The sequence below is a fragment of the Anser anser genome (assembly GCF_964211835.1).
Source record: "Anser anser genome assembly, chromosome: 13".
NCBI lineage: Eukaryota > Metazoa > Chordata > Aves > Anseriformes > Anatidae > Anser > Anser anser.
Window position 1 is genome coordinate 19,756,982 of NC_139734.1, and position 23,023 is coordinate 19,780,004.

Here is a 23,023-nt window from a genome sequence, read left to right on the forward strand (position 1 = left end):
AACTATTATTCTGGAAAGTACTTCTTGATTCATTTGAATGGAAGGTGGAATGGAGAGGTGTGATCCCTTCAATGGAATTGTTTCCTTTAATTTTTTTTTCCAAGCAAAATTGTAAGTGTGGCCATACATGCTATACACTTGCACAGATTATATAACCTACATCAGTTCCAGGCACAATGCTGTTAACTGATTGTCCGATGAAAATAGCAACTGAGTCCTTACCAGAGTTCAATCAAACTGAAAGAAAAGAACACATTTGAATATATTATCTTTGGAAAACAGACTGGATCATCATAGCGTGTGTGTCCTGCTATAGATCTAACATGATTATTTAATGGACAGTGATATATTTTCTGGTTCTGTTGTAAAAATTCTCTGTCCAGCTCTCCTGAACGTGGCTTATACCCCAACACTCTGTGTTGAAATACTATTGAGAAATGTTGTCTCAACCATTCAGCCAGTTTAGTGTCCAGGCCTTTATTTCATCTTTGTTAGAATCAAAGTTGCAAGGAACATGCTTAAAAATAAAACAAATCACAAACCAAAACTCCAAAGCGTAGCAACCCTACCATGAGCCTCATATGATACTTCAAGTTCATTTACAGAAATTCTTGTTTGTTGTGTGCTTCAGATGTTGTATTTCTCAAAGTCTGGTGCATAATCAGTCTTCTTTTGCTATAGTGGCTGTCAGCTGCCCCCTCCAGCTTCACTGGAAAATACTTTAATTTTACTTCTGTTAGTTACTCACTTTGCCAGAATCTTTCCAATGCAATGAAGGAGAGGAAACTGACACCAAATCAACTTCAATTTGTATGCTATTTTGCAAATATTTTTTAAGCAATTTTTTATTAAAAACCAGAAATATACAGCAATAAAGCCAGTTGGTTTTGCTGAAGTTCATAGCTTCTAAGTAAAAAAGCAAGATGTCACTGTCCAATGAGAAAAGTAGATCAAGGAAGCTGTGGCTAAAACTAAAAATTAATGTGGCCATTAATTTGCACATAGCACTTCAGTCTAGGAGGTGCAATTTATATTTCAGAAAGATATCTATGCATTTTGAGATTTTAAAGAAAAAAATATATACAGATTTGCATAATATATTTTTGTAACAAATTGCTGTATTTTTATAGTACCTACATTTCACTTCCTCTTTGTATTTCTGTTCTTCTAAACATCATTTATTTAACAAAAGAAGCTTGCATAATGATCTTGATTTAATCTTTGAAGTTGACACATCTTCCCATCTAATGCAACATAATATTCTCTTTATCACCTATTCTCTTTTTCACAGTCAAGCTCACTGCAGTTTTGTTTTTTTGCAGAAATAAGTCAGCAATATGACTCGCAATGCACTCTGGAAAACTTTTACAGTGCTCATAACAAAAAGCAAGAGATCAATGGGCAGTCTTACTGATTACTTCAAAGGAACAAAGGCTGTGCAAACTAAGTCTGTAAAAGCCGAGCCTTCCCAAACCACAGGGGTTTGTATTAAACAAAACAAATCAGTTCTTCTAAAGTTCAGCACTGATTAGCACAGATGTCTGTGTTGGTAAGGCATTGCCTTACAAAAAGGTCTCCAGGAGTTTTTCTTTGGGAAGTGATATACAGAGCTTGCTGTTATTTCTCTTGAGGAAGATGATGACATGTCTTAGAATAACAGCAGAAACAGTGTCAGAAAATAAAGTTCAGAGGCAGATTGTGATCAGAAATCAATCTGATTAGGGAGGCATATAAGAATTGGATTTATGTTTTCCTTAAGACATAAATAGTGTGTGTAAAAAAAAAAAAAAAAAAAAAAAAAAAAACCTAAGAAGTGACCTGCCTATATGGTATTCCTTTAAAAGAGCTCTTCGGCTGGTTGTCAGGGAACGTTGCTGATCATAGCTCACTGGTGAAGTCATCTTTGGATGGAAAAGAGGAAGAATCAAAGACAACAGTGATAACAGGGATAACCTCTGATAGTCTTGAAAGGATTGAATGCCTTATGAAAGATGTGATCCTATGAGCTGTAACAATATAGTTACTTATTATATGAATTAATTCAAAAATAATATTGTAGGTAGATATTAAAGACAGAGGACAAAAATAGATATTTCTGAAATTCTGTGTGTCTATATAACTCATTTCAAGAGTTTAATTCTGAAGGAAGTTTTTAGATTTCTAGTTATCAAAGTTTCAGGAAATGCATTTAATTTCATTAAATTATAGACTGAGTTTTACCAGAATTATCTGGATCCATTTTGTTTGATTGAAATTCATGAACAATGATAGAGCTTTCTTAAGTACAAATCTGTGTACCTAGAAGATTCATAGGAGGATGGGTGGAGGAAAAGGAGGTGGTATTGGGCACGGGGAAATATTCTCTTTTGGGTCAAAGGCTACCCATTTCTCTATGTTCTGCATGATGTGATTTCTGCATCTGCACTTTAGTAGCCATAATTTGTTTAGTGATGAATGTCAGAACAACTGCAGGAGAACAGATGGTGCCCCTATTCGTCTGGATATTCTTCCAACCAAGATTTTGTTTATCTCTTACAGCAGATTCTGTTGCTCATCTCCTCTCCATTTTTGAATCATATTCAACAACTCTAAAACTTACAATACATTTAATTCAGGACACAATGTGGAAAACTTTGCGTTATTTCTGCAACCTCATAAGTTTTCTTATGTATTTACTATGGTCATTATAATATATATAATTTTTTTTAATATGATGACTTCTAAAGTACTTCAAAAAAAAAAAAGAAAAAGACTAAAATTACTATTTATATCTGCTGGCAAACAGTATATAACTCCCGACATCATTCCTATTTTTACCTGTTTTTGCCTGCTATTTCAAAACTTTGTTTAACTTGATAGCAAATGTAGGTTAAATGGAAGTGTTGAAAGCACTCTAGTTCAAAAGAATAGTTCCAAACTCAGATTATTTAAAAATCTTCTCAGTCTCCTAAAATTCAAGAACATATGGTGATTCACCAATGATTATTTTGGTTAAAATGAGTTTAATTTAATGAGTCAATGAAATTAAAGATTTCTTTTTCTAGCAGCTGGCCCTCCTAAAATTCAAGGTCAATGCACAGCATTGACGTAATTGCACAGCCAATCCGTCCATGCTCTACAGGTGTCAGTCATGTTGAAAATAAACACTAATTATGTATTTTTCATTTGCAGCAGAAGTAATCATCAAAAGCAAGCTCAAAGAAAACAAAAACATAAGCATATTCAAAGTCATTTTTGATATGATGTTGAGCCACCAAAACTTTCAACTTTGAGGAAATTATGTTAATCTTATTACTATGTACATCTATTCATATGCTCTGCTTGACCTTTTTTTTGCTCATGAATTGCTTGACATAATGAAGATTTAAATGTTTTTTAAAGAATAATAAGTCAGCGTTCCAGGAATACTTCCAGGACATAAGCAACAAAACTAAGAATGTAAATCCCAAGCCTTACAAACAATATTTCATTTGATAAATCCTGGGGTTATAGTCTGAATGAAAACTCTTATATATCTAATACAATCAGAAGAGGGGAAAGAAACTAATACAGAGAAATGAGGAAACCAGGATATCCAAACTTTACCTAGTTTAGAATCTAAAGGTCATGAAAATGGCACAATTTCTGGAGTTGATGTGCTGCCAAGTGCCTGAGCAAAATCCCCAACCCACCCAAAGCCCTAGCTGAAAGAAAAAATAAAAATAATGAATAAAAATTCAGCATTCCTGAAGGATGTAACAGAGTTGCCCTGAGGTAGCTCTGCCACACTTAGAAGGAGTGTGTGTAATATAAACGTCCTTGTAATGCAAGCCAGCTCTGTTATCTGCCATACCATATAATTGCATCAGAAAGACTGGCTTCTTGGGTAGCATTAACAGTGGGCAAGCACACCACACAAAATCAAAGCCAATGGCTACAGTTTATTATGGCCTAGATTTCTCACACCAGCATGTATAAGGGAGATATGCATAATGAGAGAGATTGTTTGTATCTTTTTCTCCGTTGTGCAAAACGGTCCTTCATTACCCGTAAAAGTTTCCGTAGACAAAAATGAGACACACACATAGGAGGTACCTCCATAAAAAGTCTTGGACAGAATTGAAAGTGGGGTGCCTTCCTGGGCTGATTTCAGTAACTTACAGAATCATCTGTCAAATAAATATAGGTCATCCCTTTTGCTCCCTCTATTTGAGTATATTTTCTGACCTTTTTGTATATTGTGGCACATAAATCCTCACAAGCACAGATGCCTGAAACGAATTCATGTGGAAATAAAAACAAAAGATAGTGATCTGGAACCAATAAAAATAAGAAAAATGTAAATGCGAAAGGAAAGGAGCTTTTCCTGCAATGTTTCCTCTAAATTAAATACAACCAAAGTATTTTTTTTTCTCTCAGCTGTGAGTTACTGTTTTTTGTAAATAGTCAGTTTTAACTAGTAAAACATAAATACTGAATTTAATGATAACAGCTGTCATTTTCATCTGATATTTATCAGGAGCCATTCTGCTCACTACTATAGTCATCTATGCCTAGTTAGTATGTTTGTCATTCATGCAGTCTAAGCAAATAATGTCAGAAATGATTGGATGGTTATATTTTTCAGATTTGTTAATGAAATACAATAATTTCTTATTTCTCTTTTTGTTTGTTTGTTTTCAGTTCATTCACATCACTGAGAGTTTAGCCTTTATTCTTACAGGCAGGACCTGTGACTATGTTCATCTTTTTCATCTAAGTGTCTCACTGTAGGTGGACAAATTAGAATTTGGGTCTTCGATGTTTTGTACTAACAGAAGAGCATAGTAAATACAGTGGAATATTATTTTGTTAGTTCTCCTTTGCTTCTCTTTCCACAGGTGAAGTTTTGGACAGAGGCATATCCAGGTGTGCTCTGATTATTCACTTTGTGTTCCTAGATGAATTCTACTTTCTTCCTTCCCATAAGGCAGCTGATAGGGCAGAGGAATAGTGTACTTGGGGTTTTACCCTAAAAAGGAGCATGCCTGATGTGCACATCTAGCCCGGGGCAGTGAGACATGCCTCCTGCTAGACACCATCTTTGTAACAAAAGGAGACTGACCATTTAATGTACAGTGAGGACTTGCTGTTGAACTTGGCTATAGCTTCCCATGTACTTCAACATTATTTAAAGAAAAAATAAAAATCTAATGTGCATTTTACTTTATTTGTGAAGTGGACTTTTCAAAGAAATAATGTGCTATACTGAGCTTCAGAGCTCTTTGGAAGTCTCAGCTGGACTGTGTGAATTCTCACTGTAGTAATCGATTGAGCCTTTCCCTTACAGACAATCTTTGATCCCATCCAAATGGTTTTAACACTATGCAGCCATCTGAACTTCCAGACTCCTCCAATCCAATAAATCCTTAACTCTCTGGATAAAATTTTTCTGGGAAGGAGATACCATTAAAAATCATAACCTTTTCATATTTGTATAAGTTATGTTCTTTTAGTTCTTTATATCTCACATTACTTCATATTTTGGTGAGGAAATCTGAGATAATATTAGGCAAAAATACCTGCTTTGCGTGCTATAACAGAACTGGATATATTTCACAATGAAAGACTCATATTTCACTCATCTCTATTTTGGGGGATTAGCCCCAAAGTATTATCCTTTTCCAAAATACCGCAATGGCAGTATTTTATGTGTAGTATACAGTACTGAATCTGTAGCTATAATGAGAACAATCTCCAAAGTTTAGTGGTTTTGTTTATTTAATTTTTTTTTGCATTGTTTGTTTTTATTTTTCTAAGTATAATTCAGCTTTAAAAGTAAAAGAAACATTTAAGAGCATGGTGGCCCATAGCATCTATTTGACTTCATCAGAATGTCTTTTCCAGGATTTCTTAATGTGATATAAAATTTCCTGGGGTTCTGGCTCATGTGAAATGAATGGCTGCATCTGTTTTCACTATGTACTACAAGAAGTAGGTCCTTGTTGTAAAGCCAAGTGATGCAGGTGGGCCTGGCCTTCCATCTTGTCTGTGATAACAGACTGTAATTCAGTGTATTTTGAGCCTGATTCTCTCCACAGCAGAGTCTGAATGCAAACTGATGTGTATGAAGCATGGTTGATCAGAGGATTAGGATCAGCAAGTGAATCAACTTGGTAAAATATATGCACAGATGACAGCACAGTCTCACTTTAGAGATTAAAGATTCCAGCTAGATGCTGGAACCACTGCCGCTAGCACAGCATCAGTACTGGATTTGCAAGTGCCATCAGTGGGGTCATGGCAGTCTCATGCTTAGCTAGGCAGGGTCGATCGGACTTTAATCCCCAGTTTAAAGAAAAAAAAATGATAGGGAAATATTGAACAGTTATGAGTTCTGCTATATATAACTCATTCAAATACTTTCTTCAGAACATGCAAATTTTATTCATTAGCAACACAGCTCTATATTCTGTATGAGCATAGAGTATGCTTCTGCACCACATAAAGGGTTAGAGTGTAATTTTGTATTTCAAAGTAATTTAAGCAGGGTCATGGAATTTGGTAGTTTCTCATTTAGAACGACAGCTAACAGCCTCACAAAAGCGTCTCATAGGCAAAACAATTGATTTCTGACTTCCTCCTGAACAGAGAACCTTCAGTGCCTAGATCGTGTACAATAAAACTGACATCTGAGGGTAGAGCAAAAATATACTTAGCTTTTCTAATCCCTTTGAGGCTTATGAAATTACTGTCTGAAAACTATAATGAGAATGGGATAATTTGTGACATTTCCCTCTGCTGTTAGAAGGTATTGATTTTATGACATTTTTGTTTCTTATTACGTATTACGAGCATAAGGCATCAGAATGTTAATATCAAATGCACAGAATAAACAAGGATAGTGCCAGGTAGTACTTTATTTATTTCAATTATTTTTCAGTTTTATGCTGTAGCTGTTTTACCAGATCCCTGCAGGCTGTTAGCAGGTAAACAATCATTCCTAAACTCCGAGAATTCAGAATTAGAGGAGGCAGCCCATACATAAACTTATTTCTTCCATGAAGCCCAGTAAGATAACTTACCCTCACTATGCTGAGTTTTACCTTCATTGGTTTACCTACGTCATTATTATTATTTTTTTTCAGCTGCATTGTCTGATTAATTTAGACTGGTAGTGCCTTCAGGTAGTTGTCATCTTCCTTTTGACACGTGGGGGACCTGCTGAAAATACTAATATATTCACAATAGGTCCAGTATTGTCACTTGGATTCACTCCTACTGCATTTTACTTTTCAGGTCTTTGGGAAGGATAAGTTCCTTCATCTAGTGGTAAAACCACCAAGACAAGGTTATGGAGAAAGCTATGTCTTCAACACTGTCTTGAAATTCAGTTCTGTAATTAGCTTTGCTTACAGCTGTATCTGGGATCACTGGAAGAAAAAAAAAAAAAAAAACCACGTCTTTTGGCGTTTTGGAAAAAATCTCTGTGCTTCCCTTCCTGTTGTTCTTAGCATGTTCATCCCACTCTGTTAATCATACTATGCATTTTCAATTCCACCCAAGGACTGCGCAAGAACTGGAGATTCAGAAATTTTGACAAAATCCTTGGGAGGTTGCTATGCATACTGCCAAAAGTAGAGAAACGGAATGAATGAAATCAATGAAGATGCCTGCGGAGAAATACTGTTTAAAATGCACAATGGTAGCAGAATTACAATCTAAATAAATGTATGGCAATAAGATACTAATCATATATAATGTAATGATTTCTAGAATCATGTTTTTCTGCAAGGAGAACCCTATACCTAAATGAACCACTAATCTCTATGGTAAGAGAAAAAAAGTGGATACTTGTGATGCTGGCCAGAAGACCACTGTATATGGAGGTGTTACACCGCCTGGGTGGCCTTGCCCTCATATAGTAGTGCAGCACCAAGTTCACCCAAGAGCATTGATTCTGTTTGACTGTATAAATGATAAATAGAGCTGTTTTCTTGTAAGAATCCTGTAATAGCTTGAAAGACCAAAAGGGGATAATAATTGATGGGGTCTGCATGGTGTGCTGCACATGGATCAGAGTCCTGTTCGATGCTACACAGCTCGGGGCTCCCAGCTTCTAAAGGGGCATAAGATTATCTATGTCGTTCTCTTCTTATAGCCTTAGTGCAAATAAATAGCACTTTAAATGGTACCTTACAGAGTCTGAGTGCCTTTCTTACTGGGTTCACAGTGAACCAGCACCTCCTGATGGAAAACAGGAAGGCATCTTTTGCTCACCGACTTACTTCTTAGTCCCAGAATAAAGCTTCAAATATAACTTTGGTCAATAAAAAAACTGGGTGAGAATACTAAACAGCTGCTGAACTATGAACTGATTAATGCACTGCTAGTGCACTGGTTTCTCAGTTCAGGTGCAAAGAGGAACAGGATTTCTGTTCATTCTTTTACTAAAGTGTGCATGTCATCAGGCTCTGGTTATGAACGTGGACATGGAGAAGAGAAAATAAGTCTACATATTAAGCATGAAAAATACCAGAAAAAGTGAAGATGCTAGAGATGCATCTCAGGTTCTGATGTTCTACTGAATGCGTATAATTGTTTCCAAGCACATATAGATACATATTATACATATTCATACATGCATAAAGCAGTTATATGCAAAAGTTAGAAAAACAAAACCCACCAAGCTTTGAGTATTTTCGTGTGTTTTATGAAGGTCTGAAGTTAAGCATAATGAATGTGGAGTTATCTCTACTGTAGTTGCAATGATCTGTAGGCTGAGTTACAAGTAATCTCAACTTCAGAATGTTTAAGTTAGCCCTAAAATATATGGACTGTATGCTAGAGAAAATGTTGGCTTAGAAGAGGATTACAGATACAGCTGTGAGCAATGACAAATACCTAAACAGAAAGAATTCAAAATCAAATTCAGATGCATGGTAACTCCGATGCGCATCACCATCATGTTTTATACCATAATTCCTCCTTGTTTATGAACAGTGTTAATTTAATATTGGCCTAAATCATCACATGATGTCCAAATATTCCAACAGTCAAATAAGGAGAAATCATAACAATTTATACCTCCTGGTAATCTAAATCAAGGCAGTCTTTAACTTATCAACTATCTACTTGCAGATATATTATCATCTAGAATTCTTTCAGACCTACAAAATGTTTCAACTGATTTCAATGGGAAAAAAGTCATTTATAGGATCTAATCGTCTACTTGAAACTATTAAAAGCTTCCTGACCAAAAGAGAGGCACACTTTATCCCTGAGTCATCTCACAATCACTGTGTATGTTTACAATGGAAGTGAAGAAACGTTCTTTTTACTTAGCCATCTGCATTTATATTGATACATTATAAGAACAAAAAAAAAACTACCCAGGAAACAAAATTTTTGTCCTACAGTTGATGTGGATATAATGGATTTTAATTTTAGTTTTTAAGTTCACTGTAGGGGTACTCATAGCACTTGATATTGGTTAATGGTATTGCACAAGAATAAGAATGAAGGCATAAGGGAAAAGAAGTTATTTTTATGTCTTGTGAAGTTGACTAAGTTGCAGATACGTGAACTAGATTTGTATTGAATTTATATAGAGCTCTCTTACTGAAAAATATATAGTGAAGAGAAGGGAAAAACAGTATCATAATAAGGTCAGAGGATGAGAAAATAACTGAGTTGTCCAGAAAATAAAGACACGCTGGGATCTCATAAACTGGGATATCATTCCTCTAGGTAATCAAAAACATTCAAAATATCGTTCAAAATGAATCTGTCCCTTGTGGGGACTTTAAATGAACCAAGCTTACTTTGTCTGAAATAGTGCTTTTATAAAGAAAGTATTACAACCAGGGAAAAGCTTTCCTTGTATCCCTCAACAATAAAGTCTGAAAATACAACGTTATTGAAATTCTTTTTATGTGTACTTCAGAAACCAAATCATGTTGGGCTTCTTTAAAGAAGCACATATTGGTAGATTTTATCTGATTTATACAGTGTAATCGTATTTATATCATAATTTTTCTTGTTTATAACAATAGTCTTATAAATATTTCATCCAGTTCTTTTTCAACATAAATATTTCAATTTCTCAGGGTCACAATGTGATCTGAGTGCAAATAGCTTTCAAGTAGCAGGGGTCCAAGCCATAGATATGTATTCAGATTTGGACCCAGCTACTGAAGTGGCATATGTAAATGCTCAGATCCATTGCTCATGCTATTATCCCTATTGGATATAATAGGTACCCAGTTAGTATTCCATATTCTTATTAGAATTTTCTCTAAGCAAAGTCTGTGGAATTCAGCACTATATCGACCATTGCTAAACAATATATGGCTTCTGTTCTTCTATCTGTATGGATTGCAGTCATATTTCCTTATACATTAAGGAATGTATCATCATTAGTTAGTTAATTATTGCTGGACTGGCTGGTTGGTTTTAGTTTTAAACCATCCTGCTCATAAATCTCACAAATAAGATTTTGTCTGAGCATTCAGATGGTCCATTGAGATGGGTGAGGAATACTTATTTTCAGATCACAAAGCCTGTTTCACAGGCACAGGAACAGCCCCTGAGCCCACTCTATCCCTCATTTGAATACCCTTATTTTGTACAGTAGACAAAAAAATATATTTAACCAATTTATTCTCTTTCACCACACAGCTACAACTATCAGACATACCAGAGAGATCCTGGTCCAAAGGATGACATGTATAAGAGACTTTTTCTTACTCCAAACACCTATGCAGATTCTGGTTATGTTCATTCAAGTGCATGTATTTCTAGGAAGTATGAGGGTTTCTATTGAATCTCTCTATTATATTTCTCTTCTATGATACATTTCTATATCGGATAAATGTAGAGCTTCATAGGTTGGATAGCGGGGAGCACAGGAATATCTGCCATAGCTCTATATTACTGGAAAATTCCCATGAGCTCCCCAAGTGTATTCACAGATTTGGTTCCATTCTTTAAAAGATACTTAGTTCTGAGCAGTTAGTTTCTTGTAGAAATTATCTGAAGGATTTTCCAGAATAATTACTCTTTAGTTATAGGCTGATTGACTAGATGTACTGTAAGATTGCAATGTGGAAATTAAAAGTTTTCAAATACAGATACAAAACAAAAATAAAACAAATGGAAAACAGTACTTAATAAAGGATAAAATTCAAGCCCACGGATATTAAGTTAACTAATACAGCTAAAGCCAAAGTGTTATCACTATTTCTCTAATCAAGAAGAAATATCATTAACCAGTATTTCAGATCATTTAAAAGGCAGTATTCTCATTTGCAGTTTCAATTTTTAGCAGAGTTTCTGAAGATAATTAACCACACGAATGAGGCTTCTGGTGGAAAACATGCAGAAGGCTTTCATGCTGCAAGTTATTTTTTGCAGCAGAACTACAGTATGTTCTTTCAATTACTGTACAGAGCAAATGCATGCAGATATGGGTTCAGTTCAACCAGTTTGCCATCAGTCACAGAAGAAATTACAGAATCCATTTTAAGACATCAGTTGAGGAATCCTTGGAATGTCACAGCTTGATCAACAGTGTGCTCTTTCAAATATGGAAATCATGTTTTAAATACACTGAATCCTTTGAAGGTAATATTACTATAGCCGAGACATTTAAAATTAGACTTAAGGTTGTTGGGCTCTTTTTTTTTCCCTCCCTTTAGGCATTCATCAGTGTTTTACATAAAAGGTTAATATCAAGGGAAAGAAATCATGAAATAGAAAGAAACATAAAGCATTAAGAAGTGGTTAAAGGATGGAAAACAAACAAGTACTATGTAGGGACATTAATTTACACACAAACTTTCATTTCGTACTGAAGGAGCCAAGTGAAGGAGAAGATACAGAGCTATGAGAGATACCAAGCTGCTGCTTTAGTGTGATTTACCAACATTTTTAACTAAGGCATAACAGTTAACAAAAGGGATGAAGAGGGATTTATTTTTGTCATCACTCTAAATAGAAACCTTCTGTTAAGAAAATTAGGGAGAGTGGTTTTGTGTGATCCCCCCAAGAAAGAAAAAGAAAAAGAAAAAGGTGAAAATTAATGTATAAAATAATTGCTGAAGGTTAGAAATATGAAATTAAAATGTGAAATATCCCAATGCCAAGGAAACTAACTAGATATATCCCAGGTAACCTTATCTACAACAGCTGAAGTATTACGGTGTTAAGTTCCAGTGAGTGATACAGTGCTTCCTTAAAATCCACCAAACCCCTACTTTGACTGGCATTCAGCACATTGCTCCCTAAAGCAAAGCAGTAAGCATGGGGATTGAGGAATATGTCTAGTATTGTTATTACTAAATCAAGAGATTTTCAAGTTGTTTACCTAATATTTTAAATGTTTGACATAATAAACTACTTCATCACTTATAGTGCTTGTGGTTAATCATGAAAAATATTCACTGGCCATTGACATATTTGAGCATTCAATGAGAAAGTTTCTAATAATCAAAAGAGAATGATCCAGTCCCCATGGCATCAGCATGATAATGATACCTCAACCAGTATAGAGAGCTCAATACCATTAGGAAGGGTATTATTTGAGGTGCAGCAGCAGTACCTCGAGTATGAAGGAACAGCACAGATGGAACCTGAAGTTGGTGATAGCACCAGCTCTCTCCATCAGCCCTCTGTTATATGTTTATGGTTTATGGAAATTGTCTGTTAACAACTCTAGTACCTGCTTTGCAGGAGGAGAAATTAAGAACATCAAAAGGAACATACCATGTCTCTTCGCTTGTAGGTATAGCCAAACATGTGAAAAATATTCTGTTTTAAAGCAGGGGAAAATCTTCCTAATTTCTTGATGATGAACAAAATTTGACTCTTTTTTTGTCTTAATGACTATTTAATATATGCTTAAAAGTGAAAGTTAAGAATTAACTGCCTTAATGTGTTTAAGGAGTCTGACTTCCATGAGATTTACACAGTATTTTGAGTTGGGTCAAAGTTTTTGGCATGAATACAAATGCTATTTGCAACAACAGGTACTGATCTGAAAATCATTCACGGCCATTAGTGGTGCATTTAGGACTCATTTGTTTCTGTTTTTATAACTTATTTTTTTGTTTTATTAATTATTTTACATTTGCTTTCTTTGATTTTACGCCAAAACCTTTTTAGTGAATGCATTAATTTTAATGGAAAAAAAAGCAAATATAGATAAAACAAAACACTTTTTTTTTTTACATACAAAGAGTTGCAAGACAAACATTCCTATGAAAATAACGCCTATAAAGAGCATAAATTTGTTCAGGGAGAACTAGAAAGTCGTGTTGATTTCTCCAGAGGTAAGTGGAAAAAAGCTATGCTTGAAAAAGTGTGACAGGGAAGGGTCATGGTGTAGACAATAGTGGATTTAGAAATTATTTACCCTCTTAGACGATTTCAGTAAACCAACTTTTTAGCTCTATCTGTCTTGATTATTTGAAACAAAATGTTTTGTGCAAGAAATGAAAATAGGTTGATTAAGCATATTCTCATCCTCACCCCATGCATCCTGTACATTACCATGACACCCTGTGATGTAGGATAGCTACAATGCGGAGTAATAGATGGGAAATTGTTTCAGGCCCCGGTGGTTCTGGTGTATGATTATGTTACAGGCTAGCAATCATAGAAATTGCCTCTGAAAGTCATACACAGCTCACCCATTCACTGAGCTGCTCACAGAAGCCAGGGGATTTGTGTGCTTCAGGAAAGCATATGTTATAAAATAGGTATTTATAATGAAGTCTTGTAGATGAGTCATATTTCTCTAAGTTCTTCATGTGGATTATAGCTTGTGAAGACAGGAAAGAAGAGTTATACTGAACTGTTCTGTAAGTCATTATCTTCCCATGACATATGGCACAATTTCTTGTTGGGAGCAGATGCTGTCAGTGTAGCAACCTAGCACCAATGAAGACATTGTCAGTTGTAAAGTTACATTACAGTGAGTGCATAATTAGTTGTTTTACATCTACTTTTACTTTGACAATTAGGAAGTTTAACAAGAGAAGGCAATGGAGGAACTGTAACTTTTCTACTTCAGTCAGAACACAGACTTACGAATTGAGGAACATGTATTTCACACTGCTCCTGATTTCAATTTAAATTGAACCAGCCCTGAACTAACAGGTCCTCTAAATGGTCTTATCATAGGTCATCATCCAAGGGGCTAAATGTCTTCTGAGAATTGCTGTGGTCATCAGTCTATCAATTTTTGCACTTCCCATGCATACACTGTAATGGTATGCCGTGTTCATTTTCAGAGTAGTTTTCTCGGTTCCATAAAAGAGCATGTCTTAAAAAAGATGAAATTGAGTTCATATTATGAAACAGTACATCATTTGGCTTTTATAGGACATAGCTTAACAACAGAAAATTAAGTATAAAATAGATGAAATAACAAGAGATAGTTTGCTACAACTGAATGTTTGTTTCAACTTGTTCTGGCCTGTTTCTGACAATATAAATTCACAAATATTTTGAAACAATATGTAAAAAGAAAAATGAAGTCAAAAATAACTTCATTCAAATCCCTTTCAGAAAGGATATAACAACAAAACTAACCCAAGTTGGTCCTCTTCTCATTAACTCCTTTAACCTGTGGCTTTCTGATAGCAGAAGGCCAAACCCATTGTTTTGCTTCACACACAAAGCTCTTTATGCAATTAAAATACAATATTGAAAATGATAATTTATATCAACATTTCTTGCAAAGATTGTATGTATCAAGTGACCTGTTTTTTGGCAGTGTTTCTAACAGCAGTTTGATTTTATGCAACCCATCTGGAACAAACTCCAGGAGCATTTTAACTCTGGAATGTAATTTTAACTTTGGTCTCCAGATGGTCCAACTCCTTAGAGTTTTACCAGTCAAGTCACAAATAAAGTTATCTATGCAAAAATAATAATTAACAAACACAAATGCTTGTATTTAGAAAAAAAAGGGGGAGGGAGGGGGGCTACTCAGAAAATTCTCATCTACAGTGCAGAGTCCACGGTTGACTTTTTCTATTGACACAAAACCACAGAGAATTAGAAGTAAATGGCAAAATTTGTTTTCTAAAGCTGAGGACCCTCACTGGTGGGAGGAGCTGTACTCAGGCCCAGAACCCCCAGGCTGGCCTCACTGGGGACAGTGGGCTTGTCCCCTTGGCAAGGCCATGGCCCTGCCAGCCTCCTGCCCTCATGAGATGTCCATTCTACTGCTCCCTGGTAGAAGCAGGCTTTTGAAATAGGAACTTTCAGTGTTTTCATTAAAAATCAGTAAAAAATATCACTATTAACTGCTAAAAGGTGAATGACTTCCGGTGTTACTCTAGACCCAATGAGTATTAAGAATTATGGAGTCTGTTTTTCCAAGAAAGAGTAAGAAACATCATTGCTGCTGTTAATTTAAAACGCAAACGAAGCCAAATTAAATATCTGTCAAGTCCTCATTTTGGGGTATGAAATTTAAATCAATCTACTTTAAGGCTTGTTTGCTTTATTCTGTCAGTGTTAGAAAAAAAAGATAGCCCATAATACACCAAACCACACATCTCTTTGCCCAGTAACACTCGGGATGCAGAGGTTCAGTAGTGTCTTTCTGGGCCAGCCCTTGTGCTGTTGTTAACCTCTCCAGTTGCCACGCAGGTCATGGTGGGGGTAACAGTACTGCACTCGTATGTGCATCTGCTCTGGCTTGTAATTGCAGCATAGATGAAGGAGAAAACTTTCATACATTGTTGTGAACCTATTTGCAATTTCATCATCTGCAAGAGGGATTTCTTCCCCCACCAACCTTTATCTTTGTATCTTTTTTTTTTTTTTTTTCCTATTCAGCTGGTAGAAATGAATATTCTACAAGTTTTGTATTCTAACTCTGAAGTGTTTATTTCTAAGAAATTATATATTACCCACTGTGTTTCCTGGTATTATTAGTGATACTGCACTGCTTTCCAAAGTTGATAATGGATTTCTTAGTATTTCAGAAACATAATATTGTTCCATTAACACTGGACATGTTCAGAAGCTCTGACACCTTTGGTTAAAATTTAGTACTCAGTTTTGTTCATACAGCCATTTGTGCATATTACTAATAATCTAGACTGGATACGTGTTCACTTGAGTTGCACTTGGAACTTCAAGACATCTGGTGCCTCCATTCTGCTGATCCCATTACTGCATAGAGATATGAGCTGTCTTTAAATTGCAGTTTCTCAGAAAAGAAAATTAACCTGTGTTGAGCTCTGTGCTGTCACTTCTGGTTTGTGTACAGTTACAAAATTAATTCATTTATAGTAGTTTTGATATCTCTATGCTACACTGCAGATGTCATAGGAGGTATATCGATTGATTTAAGTGAAACTACAACTAGAAAACAAGTACATATGTGGCTTTATATGTGATTAAGTGGTTTGCAGACTGAAGCTCTAATGCATTTAACAATCCCCGTGTGCGCTAGTATATGGAAAATGAGTGCATTTGTAGAAATGTGTATTTTCATTTAACTATTCAACATAGCTGTAGGCTTAGCATATATTAGACATATGTTTGTTTCTTTTTCAAGTTTCCTGTTGTCCATAACAATATAGTTTTAGACAAAATTTGAAATAGCTGAAAAATATGAATAGTTTACATAACTCCTAAGATAATTAAAAGATAAAAAAAAAAAGTTGAAATCTTTAAGACAATATATTCTTACATATGTATGTGTATGCACAAAAGATTTCCCAGCAGTTAGAAATTGTATAAATGCTTATTCCTCATTTCTATGAATTTGATAAATTTGTTTAATGATCAATATGCTCCCATGATCCTGATGCATCAAAGATCACTTACATTTAAGTAGTAGATAAGTACTCTGTGGGATGAATTATCAAACTTCTGCTTTCAAGGTCTATACCTTGTTTCTATTAAAGCTTTTCTGATCTGATGTACTGAAGCAGAGAAGCAGACCACCCCTCAATGTGATAGATGGACCTCCTCTCAACACGGCCTGACGAATGCTGTGGATATATTTTTATTTCTTTATTTATGTTGATATTATTATTATTTATAGGATGGCTTGGGTTGGAAGAGAGATCATCTAGTTTCAACTCCCTGCCATGGGCAGGGATGCCACCAGAACAGGTTGCCCAGGGCCATGTTCTACCTGGTCTTGAACACCTTCAGGGATGGGGCATCCACAGCTTCTCTGGGCTGCCTATTCCAGTGCCTCACCACTCTCTGAGTGAAGAATTTCCTCCCAAACTCTAATCTAAATTTCCTCTCCATTTTGGTTTAAAACCATTCCCCCTTGTCCTATCATTATCTGACTGAGCAAAAAGTTGTTCTCCATCTTTTTTATAAGCCCCATTTAAGTACTGAAAAGCTGACATGAGGTCACCCTGGAGCCTTCTCTTCTTTAGGCTGAACAGACCTAGCTCTCTTATCCTTCCTTCCTAGAAGAGGTTCTCCAGCCCTTGATGACCATCTTCGTGGCTGTCCTCTGGACCTGTTCTAACACATCCTACTTGTGCTGGGGGCCCCAAACCTGGACGCAGCACTCCAGGTGCGGCTTCACAAGGGCAGAGCATAGGAGGACAATCACTTCTCTCCCCTGCTGGCCACCCCTCTGTTGCTGCAGCCCAGGATGCAGTTGGCCTTCTGGGCTGCAAGGTCACACTGCTGACACATGCCAAGCTTGAGAATGATGGAGAATAAAGAGTGGTGGGACAACACTAACAGACAGGTCCAGACAGGATAAACATCAGCATTTCATACTACCAGTCTTGTAATTTTTAAAGACTTCATTGCAAATAGCTAAATAGCTGAGGAAACAGGACATTTGTAATCATGCTGGGTATATTCTGGAAAGCGCCTCTGTCTGCCAGGTACTGTAGTGCTATATGGACACTTAAAAGTTTGCAGAGGAGGCATGGAGGAGCTGGTTGCACTGGTAGCCACAGGCAAAGTGCTTCCACTTCATGGAGATAAGCCGAGCTCACCTCAGCTCATGTCTCATGGTGTCTCACTGTCTCTTTACTAGCCACAAACTGAAGGAGAAGCAAAAGAAATAGAAATTCTAGTTAAATCTCCTAATAAATAAAGACAACAAAGACCAAACAAAAAACTGCCTCCCCCCCAAAAAAAAAAAACACCACCACCAAAAAAAAAAAAAGCAAACAAACAAAAAAAACACAACACCAAAAACAGAAATAGCAAAAGCTTTTCAAGTGAACACTTGACTAAGTGAGTCAAGCTACCTGTGGAGCTGTACATGAATTCAAGTGTGAATTCATGCCAGAGAAAACAGCCTCCTGAGGTTTAATGAACTCTATACAAACAACAGGAAAGTTTTCCATCAAAGTCATAAATTCTGTTTCCATTACTTCTACATTCATGAAGTAAGTTGCTGCTTAATGTAGCTGGATGAAAGCCTGTAAGTTGAAAACAAAGTGATTTTTATTGTGGATCATAGAACTCTAGTGGGGCCAGGGAACAGCTGAGATAGCACTGCAACAAGATGTCTGCAACATTACTCTAACCCAGTAAAATCTAGAGCTGCTTTAAAACAAGCATGGGTAACAGTTTGTACTGCTCTGTTTTAAGCTCCAACCGTCTAAAACACAGGTACTAATATCCTGAGGGCTTTCACTTCACTCTGAGGCAATTCCTTTTTTAAGTTAGTGTTATTAAAGTGCATTTAATGAAGATAAACACTTTTTTTTTTCTTCTCTCTCTATGAGGTATCTGTTCTCCTCCCCATCCCAGTTTTGTTAACTTTTTTAATTCACCATGTGTGTCATACAGAGCACACTCTTGAACCTTCCCCAGTGCTTAGTGGAGAAAAAAAATGGCTGGTCACAGCAGCTTAAACACATGACATTTTAAGCAAAAGTTATTCAGAAAAAGACGTCTCTCTGCAATGAGACAGAGCAAGCTGCAGAGCTGTCATTTGTTAAATTGGGTATTGTCTCATTACATTTCTAAGCATAGTGTCAGGAAAGATCAGGTGCAGACTGACAGATTTGACTGGCACAACAACTTTACCACAATCGCACAGAAAACATTAGCTATTAAGGATATACACAAGCAAAAATAACAGATTAAATATCCTATAATTATAACTTCTCTAACAGATGCTGCTATATGAATTTTATGTCATTAAACTTCTTTAAGTATCCCAGCCATAAAGCAAACATACCCTTGCCACACACTGAAAAGGAGCAAAAGAAATAAACTAGGGAGGATGAGAAAAAACTTGTTCTATGGCTTGGTCTTTTATTTTATTTTATTGATTGATTGTCATATCCTTACATCCTTTTGGGATAGCCTTATCAAAGAAACTGTTCAAACAAAGTGAAATGTACCTCAAACCCATCAGAATCCAAGTCTAGCCCAAAGACTTTCTCGGCTTTCAAAATATCCTTTTTTGTGTCTTACAGACTGTCATATCTCCCATTTGTGAAGCACAGGAAATGGAAACGTGGCAATACCATTACCAGCATAATCACACTGTGCTCCAGGACCACATTTCCCTGTGAAGTATTCAGCTTGAATTCTAGGCCAAAGTAAGAGTAGTGTCTTACAAGTAAAGTGAACATTTGCATGAAATTTGAATGAGTCATACTTAAACTATGACATATGAATCTGTGAATATTCAAAGTTCTGCATTTTGACTTTAACTAAATGAACAATTCCTGTTTTGTCTAATTTTTTGATGGTCTTAAAGAAAAAAAAAAAAAAAAGATCCCCCACTTCTATGTATTTGCTAAAACACAGGGAGGGCTTGCGTTCCTCAGCCGCCAGTGATAGTGAGGAAGCCAAGGCCCGAGGTAGGCTGACTCCTGCTCAGGCCGCTGAAGCTTCAGAGCCTTCTGGAGTGGACAATGTCCTCCTTCTCTGGCCTTGCTGTTCCCAGTGCTGTTTCTCACACTTTTGCCCTCACTGGGCAAAAAAAAAATAAAATAAAATAGGCAGCATTTTACCCTTACTACAACACATTTTCCCAGTGGCACCAGCTGCATTGCCAGGCCCAGCCAGGCCTGCACTGGGGCCTGGGGACAGCTGGGACCAGCCAGAACCAGCTGCGTCAGCATGGCGCAGCCTCGCCTCACCTCACCAAGGCTGTCTCCACATAGACCAAAGACACTTGGTCAAACCTCTGTGCAAAGAAGCGACCGTGTAGTAAAAGAATGACAACTCCTTATTCATTGCTTCTGAAGTGTTGCTCTTATATGAGAGACCTGACTGATTCTGAAACCTTCATCTGCCAGCTCAGGCTGGGAATGGTAGGCGTTGTAAGACCAACTTCCAAATTGCACTTTTCCACATTGTCGTCTCTGTGGTGTCAGCTCCCCAGCGTGTGAGGAAAGGGAAAATTCCTCATAGTCACACCACTCTTTGCAAGTTTCTGCTTATTTGATTCAAGCCAGAAAGTCTCAGAGTTCCCATAGAGCTTTTCTGGGCCTATCGCTGACACGGCCTTCGTTTCTCTGAGAAGTGCATTCTGTTGGCAAAGTTGGAGGAGTAAAGTTTGGATCTTTTAGATATGGCCCTGACTATTGTCCTTTCTGTGCCATAGCACCTTAAAAATCAATATAAGCAAAAGGGTTTCTCCAGAGGTGCAAGGTGAGAAAAGGCTTTTTCAGCTAGATATTTTTGCCCACAGGTGTATTTTGGAGGACAGGCTAGTTGGGAAACATATTTTGATACACCTGCCCAAACAACTACACCTTCCCATTTTTATTTTTTTTTAAATTTTATTTTCATCATCCCAGAATAAAACTCTACTCTGCAAGCTTATGTTTTGGTTTAAAAGCAAGTGCTTTTCTCACACTAAATGTAACACCCCCACTCCTCCCACTCCACCCTCGCTCCACTACCCCCAACCTCCCCCCCCAAAAAGTAAGCAGCAGAGGACCAGAGTCACAGTGAATGGGACTCTGGGCAGCTCTGTGTATGTTTGCTTTCTCCAGATAATACCACTTCAGATCAACAGAAAGTTTTCCTCAGTGTTTAACAGGTTTCAATTTCACTGAAATTGAAAGGATGTAATATCTTTATTTTGACAGTTACATAACATTAGAAGAAGGAATAAATTGAATAAAACATACTTTATTTTAAAGTAATTAAATATCAGAAATGAGTTGTTCGAAACAAGAGCTCCTCAGATACATTTGCAATTAGTTAGCACATTTTCTGTGGTGATGACATATGCATCAGTTTCCAAGGCTGCCTCTGATTGGCTTCACCCTAGCAAGGGGAAGGATTTATGGCCATAGTGGCAAGCACCTCTTTTGGGTGCTCGTTTCCTAGTTGATAGCACCTGAGCAGGAGAAGTAACTGCAGACCATGATACTGGTTGGGATAGAGGGAGAACTGCAAAGGATCTCTGCTTCTCTTTAAACAGAAGGTAGTGAAAGAGTCAAGAAATCTATGCTTGTTTCTGTAGGATAACAATGTGTAGTATAAATAGCACCTGTCAACTTTTAGAAGTGGTGTGTTTAACTCTAAAATGTTGTCCCCTATGGGAAAATATGCTTGATGTTGTTAGTGGGTGGAAGTGATTTGTTATGACTGGAATGTGGTCACAGTGGTATAAATCAAAGGTAACTTGGTAGAATATAAGTTTTGTTTTGTTTTTTTAACTGTAGAGTTTTAATTTAATGCTGGTGTGCTGCTAATAATTGGTTATTGTCCTTTTGCATTTTCCAGTACATGATGGGGGAAAATGTGGGACGCAGTGTCTGTTTAGGAAAATAAACTTTTTCTTCTACTTCAAAGCTCTGTTAGCTTTTGTGGAAATCAGGAATGTATCCTCATTCTGTGATTTTAAATTTTCAACTTAAAAACTCAAAACCTCAGGATTTGATTGGTAGTTGAATTGCACACAAAGTGGTGGGTTAGATGAGAGCAGTCCTTTTGCTTAGATAGTGTTAGAGAAAGAGATTAGGCGAGCAAGGTTTTGATTAGATTCCTGTTATTCTGCCTGGTTTGTCATGCCAGATGAGCAGTAGGGGTCCATAAAGCAGTGGCTTTTGTGGCTGAAAGCTCTTTTTGGTGTAAGGTCAGCTTGCGCCAAGTTGTTATCAAACTATAGTTAATACCTCAGCTAAAATCAGCTTTGCAATCAGAACATAAGTCAGCTGAGTAACTGTTCTAATATGTATGCGGTTCATCTGGATTCTCTATATAAATGCTCGAACACTTTGTTTTTAAAGACCTTCTGTAGGCTAGACTAATTTTAACAAAATATCTTCTCTTTTAATTGATCTTAAAATGAATCTGTTTATGTGATTTGTGTGTGTGAGAGAAACATATATAAGATACGTTTTTACAAATTTCATCAAATGTGATTTGTTTCTACTTCTGTACAGCAAAAATAAATATTTGTCAATAGAAGAATAATACTTGGCTGATAAAGAATACTGTCTCATTAGCGTTAGGCCTTCTAATTTAATGTGCGTAGGAAGTGAAAAGAAGAAGCTCTGTTTCTCCAGTAATAATGGCAATTGTGATGTAGTGTGTATAATACAGATTCTTCTCTTTATTCAATGCCAGACACATATCAAATCTTTGCCAATTTTCTATTGTCTAACTCTGCATCTGCTGAGCTGTAATATTGTATATACAAAACTTACAGTGCTACTTTGCTTTTATTGCTCTGCCTGACAGAAACTCTTTTTATGTTAATAATTCTAACACAGAACACCAGGAAAAACATACACTTACCATGTGATCGTAGTACAAACAAGTTCCTCCATAGAAGGAAACGTTGCCAAAGCTGCTGAAACATGAATATTTTATTAGTGTTCTCAATTACTTATGACTATTTTACAGCAGTCGTAAAACAGATATTAATCAGAAAAAAATGTTAATTAGAAAAAATCAGTTTAACATTAAACATCTTCCAAATCTGCCCTATTGAAAGGCAGTAAATAGTTAATTGCTTTCAGACCTGAACATTTAAGGAAATACAGCTTTATGAAACTGCCAGAGACCTGAAAGGCAGGAAACAAGAAGTGGCAGAACTACAATTTCTTGACAATACTGGCTCTTTATGTGAAAC

General features: G+C 36.4%; 1 protein-coding gene across 1 annotated transcript in view; it reads left to right on the plus strand.

Annotated features, from left to right (window-relative positions):
• The window catches only part of LOC310880977 (uncharacterized protein), a 1,343,899-nt gene that overhangs the window by 682,301 nt on the left and 638,575 nt on the right, over nt 1-23,023 (plus strand). Inside the window, exon 24 of the mRNA XM_083797545.1 lies at nt 19,398-19,523. The gene's annotated coding sequence lies outside the window, so the exon portion shown is untranslated. The remainder of the gene's footprint in view (nt 1-19,397; nt 19,524-23,023) is intronic.